This window comes from Lithobates pipiens, unplaced genomic scaffold, assembly GCF_037356315.1.
Source record: "Lithobates pipiens isolate NorthernLeopardFrog02 unplaced genomic scaffold, aLitPip1_a1.2 Scaffold_28, whole genome shotgun sequence".
Classification (NCBI taxonomy): domain Eukaryota; kingdom Metazoa; phylum Chordata; class Amphibia; order Anura; family Ranidae; genus Lithobates; species Lithobates pipiens.
Window position 1 is genome coordinate 83,187,517 of NW_027507789.1, and position 6,000 is coordinate 83,193,516.

General features: G+C 42.0%; 1 pseudogene; it reads left to right on the top strand.

Moving 5' to 3' along the window:
• Positions 1 to 5,289: 5,289 nt before the first annotated feature.
• LOC143936931 (5S ribosomal RNA) lies at positions 5,290 to 5,408 on the top strand (annotated as a pseudogene).
• The last annotated feature ends 592 nt before the right edge of the window (positions 5,409 to 6,000 follow it).

Sequence of the window (6,000 nt, forward strand, 5' to 3'; positions counted from 1 at the left end):
TTTTTTTAAGATTAAATTGATTTAGCTTGAAAAAAATCTAAGTTTAAATCGTTGAGTAAATCGTAAATTTATCAGATAACTAACTCTGAGATTATGATTATGTCACAGGAATTTGACAGTTCCTTTACGCGGTAATTTTCCACTGGTATAATCATAATGTAATATCAGTAAATGTTAAAATTTTAAGACGGTTACAGTGTATTAGGATGTGGAATTGATATGGATTTAAAAGTGATACATTAATTTTCTGAAGCATATGGCAGAAAGACGGCTTACACTGCTTTTCTCACATTTTGCAACGGTTAAAAGAAATGTTTTGTCACTGTGTTTTAACTGTGACAGTTAAGGTGGAGAAAAAGAAGTAATACAGAAAATAAAGTCAAACAGTGGAAACGTTTATTTGCTTATGTCATGAGAGCTGATACTCGTTGAGCAATAAAACTGTTTTATTAAGATGTAAGAATAGTTTTATTCTCTACATAAATGCTTTTGAGACAGTTGTATAATCACCGTCGTCAGTGGTGATATCAATATGACAGTTGATGTGGAGAATTACAAATATGCAAAATAGAGCAAAAGAGAGAAAAGATAAGTCATTTGTTAAGTCATTGGCCGTTATTGGTTTTGGCAGTACATGGTTTACTTTGATGTATGATAGTTTTATTGCATGCTTGATGTGGATGATTATAATCGTGTAGTGAGTATAATCTATATTTACCATAAGAATGAAAACATGGCAATGAGACAAACTCCATTAGAGATGTGAGCTAGATGTGAGCTAGATGAAATGATGAAATGTCTCTGTATATCCCAGATTGTCTCTATTTACACCAGCATGTTTACACTAGCCGGTCTTATGCATACAATAGCCTGTCTTCGATATACACTAGCCTATGTTCTGAATACGTATTCTGTCTTCTGCCCTAGCCTGTCTTCTATATACATTAGTCTCCCTGTATAAACTTAGCGTAGAAATTAGAAAATAGAGTCAAACAGTGGAAACGTTTATTTCCTTATGTCATGACAGCTGATACAGGTTTAGCAATAAAACAGTTTTATTAAGATGTAAGACTAGTTTTATTCTCTAGATATATGCTTCTGAGACAGTTGTACAATATGACATTAAAATGGCTTAATATTGCAGGGAGGAAATATCGCTGTTCTAGCTTGAGAATGGGCGAGAAATAGTTGCGTTAGTCTAAATTTAAAGGATATGCCGGTACCATTGAGAAAGCTTATATTAGACTAGATGATCTTTGCATTACACAATCCTATTATTACAATTCTAGAGCAGAGAGATAGTTAATGTCAGAGATACTCGGTTAATGTCAGAAGAGCAATAAAACTGTTTACATCGTTAGCGAGCGATAGTTACATTACTCTTAGTATGTGCGGCATGTCTGATAGCAAATGGATGGTTTTGTGTACATTTTAAATTACCGTACAATTATCGGTAGACATCGATGTGAATAGATTTAACCGGATTTTGAGATAGTACTCTCTATTTCTAGGAATAAATAAAGCAAAATAAGTCAGGATGGTGTGTCGTCAATGGTGATATCAGTTGATGTGGAGAATTAACAAATATGCAAAATAGAGCAAAAGAGAGCAAAGATAAGTCATTTGTTAAGGCATTGGCCGTTATTGGTTTGCCCGTACATGGTTTACTTTGATGTATGATAGTTTTATTGCATGCTTGAAGTGGATGATTATAATCGTGTAGTGAGTATAATCTATGTTTAGCATAAGAATGAAAAGGCAATGAGACAAACTCCATTAGAGATGTGAGCTAGATGAAATGATGAAATGTCTCTGTATATTCCAGATTGTCTTCTGTTATCACTTAGCCTACCCTCTAAATTCACTAGTCTCTCTATATACACCAGCATGTTTACACTAGACGGTCTTCTGCATACAATAGCATGTCTTCGAAATACACTAGCCTATGTTCTGAATACGTATTCTGTCTTCTGTATGCCCTAGCCTGTCTTCTGTATACATTAGTCTCTCTGTATAAACTAGCATCTCTGTATACCCCAAACTGTATCTGTAAACACTTGTCTCTTCTTTATAGCCTGTCTAGCCTTTCTTCTGTACACCGTAACTTCTCTGTATACACTAACCAGGCTTCTTTATACAATAGCTTCACTGTATGCACTAGCCTCTCTGTATAATCTAGCCTCTCTGTATACCCTAGATAGTGTTTTGCATACACTTGCCTCTCCGTAGAAGCCAGCCTTTATTCTGTATTCACTAGCCTTTCTTCTGTATGCTGTAGTCTTCTACATTTACTAGCTTCTCTGTACCCCTTGCATCTCTTTAAACTCTGTGTAAACTAGCCAGTCTAATGTATACACTCGCCGACTGTATACACTAGACTCTCTGAATACACTAAACTCTCTGTATACCACAGCCTGTCTTCAGTATACGCTAGCCTGTACAAACTAGCTATAATAAACCAGCCTGTCTTCTGTACCCACTGGCCTGTCTTCTGTACACACTATACTCTCTGTATACACTACCCAGTCTTCTGTATAAACTGTCAGCTTTGATGGATACCCAAGCCTGTCTTGTATACACTAGTTTCTCTATATGCACTGTCCTTTCTGTATACACTCGACTCTCTCTATACACTAACCTCTCTATATACATTAACATCTCTTTAAACTAGCCTCTCTGTGTACCCCAGCCTCACTGTTTATTCTAGCATCTCTGAATACACTAGCATTTCTGTATACATCACCCTACCTGTATTAATTAGCATCACTGTATACCCCAGCCTACCTTATGGCAGCCTCTCTGTATACACTACACTGTATACACTAGCATTTCTGTATACATACCCCTATCTGTATTCACTAGCCTCTCTGTATACCCCAGCCTGCCTCTCTGTATGCACTAGCTTTTCTTCTGAATATAATAGTCTCAGTCTCTCTCTATAACCAAGCCTGTTATCTGTATACATTAGCATGTGTCCTGTATACACTAGCCTGTCTTCTTTATTCTCTAGCCTACTACTTTGTATACCGAACCGGTTTTCTGTATAAACTTACCCTTAGCCTCTCTGTATATACTTAGCTTAGCCTTCCTTCTATATAAACTGCCATTTATGAGTTAAACAAGGAGTCTAGTGTACATAAATGACAGGCTAAAGAGAGAATAAGGTATACAGAAGAAAGCCTAGTGTATACAGAACACAGGCTAGTACCCTGGGCCTGGGTGAGAGTGGATGAGGAGCATTAGGAGGGCTTGGTCTTCCACATCCAACCAAGTCTTCGGCATAATGTGGCTCAACACGTCCAGCTGCCGAAAATAAGGAAAAGCGTGGGAGGCACACAACACCCACTGTAACAGTGCTAGGTTCCTGTATTACAGAAACAGAACACCAGCAATAATGGGTAGCTTCAGGTGTATACTGTGCAGTAGGCACACAACACCCACACTCAACAACCACTGCAGACGCCTTTATTGCAGAAATTGAACACCAGTAATAAAGGGTAGCTTCAGGTGTGTACTGTGCAGGAGGAACATAACCCCCACTCTAATAGTGCTAGGTTCCAAAGCAGTTCCCAAACAGTAAAGACACTGTCCTTGCCTATCGTCCTCTTTCCCTGACCGCCGCAACACACCATACAAGGCCGCCGTGCTGGCGGCCTTATATAGTGTGGGGTGTGTACTAAACCCCCCTGAGCTATAATTGGCCACAGGAATCCTGCCTGTGGTCAATTGTGGCTCTCCTCTCAGAGGATGTCACATCTGTTCTTATTATATAGAACTTATTATGCTCCTCGTAAACTTTTCCAATTTGGCCGAGTGGCCAGATGCAAGCTGCCCCCGGTGCGGGAACATGGGGGAGACATGATTCACATGTTTTGTAGATGCCCGAAGTTGATCCGCTACTGGACGGAGGTGACAGGAACCATTGATCGGGTTTTTGGAACCTCCACCAGGATGGAGGCTAAGTATTGTCTCCTGGGATTAGTTGAAGGAGTTGGAAACCCGGGAAGCAGCCAGGTGGCAGTTGTGAGATGCCTATTTCAGGCAAGGGAACTGATTTCCCGACCCTGCTTAGCCTCCAATGTTGACAATGACTTGTTTTTTTTCGTTTGTTACCCAAGATGACCATGTTGGCGTTTGTCAAGATGATTGAGAGTGCCCGAAGAGATCGCCAATGGCCCCATCACCTTGAAAGTGCCCGATCTTGTCTAATCTCGGAGGCTAAGCATTGTCGGGCCTGATTAGTAACTGGATGGAAGACCGACTGGGAATACCAGGTGCCGTATGCTAATTTTTATGTTGTTGGCGTTGATCTGTTTTTTTTCGCTTGTTTCCCAAGATGACCATCTTGGCAATGGTCAAGAGGGTTGAGAGTGCCCAAAGAAAGTGCCTACGGCCAAATCACCCTGAAAGTGCCCGATCTTGTCTGATCTCGGAGGCTAAGCATTGTTGGGCCTGATAAGTAACTGGATGGGAGATGGGAATACCAGGTGCCGTAGGCTTCTTTTTATGTTGTTGACGTTGACATGTTTTTTCCGCTTGTTTCTTGGCGTTTGTCAAGAGCATTGAGAGTGTCTGAATAGAACACCTACGGCCACATCACCCTGAAAGCACACAATCTCATCTGATCTCGGAGGCCTAGTGCATGGCCTGGTTAGTACCTGAATGGGACACCATCTGTGAATACCAGGTGCCGTAGGCTTCTTTTTACTTTGTTGGCGTTGACCTGTTTATTTTCACTTGTTTCCCAAGGTGACCTTCTTGCCGTTTGTCAAGAGGGTTGAAAGTGCCCTAAGAGATCGCCTATGGCCACATCATCCTGAAAGCGCTTGATCTTGTCTGGCCTGGGAGGCTATCCAGGGTCAGGCCTGGTTAGTACCTGGATGGGAGACTGCTTGGGAATACCAGGTGCCGTAGGCTTCATTTTATGTTGTTGGAGTTGACCTGTTTTTTTTTTTTCCTTGGTTCCCAAGGTGACCGTTTGTCAAGAGGGTTGAGAGTGCCCAAAGAGATCACCTACGGCCCATCACCCTGAAAGCGCCCAATCTCGTCTGATCTCGGAGGCTAAACAGTGTCAGGTCTGGTTAGTACCTGGATGGGAGACAACCTGGGAAGACCAGGTGCCATAGAAGGTTCTGGCCTGGTTAGTGTCTTGATTGGGAGATCGCCTGGGAATACCGAATGCCGTAGGCTTCTTTTTATGTTGTTGGCTTTGACCTGTTTTTTTTAGCTTGTTTTCCAAGGTGACCATCTTGGCCTTTGTCAAGAGGCTTCAGAGTGCCCAAAGAGTGTGCCTACGGCCAAAACACCCTGAAAGAGCCCAATCTCATCTGATCTCAGAGGCTAAGCAGTGATTGGCCTGGTTAGTACCTGGATGGGAGACAGCCTGGGAAAACCAGGTGCCGTAGGCTTCTCATTATGTTGTTGGCGTTGAGCTGTTTTTTTTTTTCCTTGTTTCCCAAAGAAATTGCCAAAGAAATTGCCTACAGGCACAACACCCTGAAAGCGCCCAATCTTGTCTGGTCTCAGAGGCTAAGCAGGGTTGGGCCTGGTTTTTACCTGGATGGGAGACCGCCTGGGTTTTCTAGATGCCGCAGGCTTCTTTTTATGTTGTTGGTGTTGACCTGTTTTTTTTCGCTTGTTTCCCAAAGTGATCATCTTGGCATTTGTCAAGAGGGTTGAGAGTGCCTAAAGAGATCGTTTACAGCCGCATCACCCTGAAAGCACCCTATCTCTTCTGATCTCGGAGGCTAAGAAGGGTTGGGCCTAGTTAGTACTTGAATGGTAGACGGCCTTGGAATACCAGGTGCCATATTCTTCTTTTTATGTTGTTGGCGTTGACCTGTTTTTTTTCGCTTGTTTCCCAGGGTGACTATCTTGGCATTTTTCAAGAGGGATGAGAGTGCCCAAAGAGATTGCCTATGGGCACATCACCCTGAAAGCACCCAATCTTCTCTGATCTCAGAGGCTAGAAAGGGTCGTGCCTTGTTAATACCTGGATAG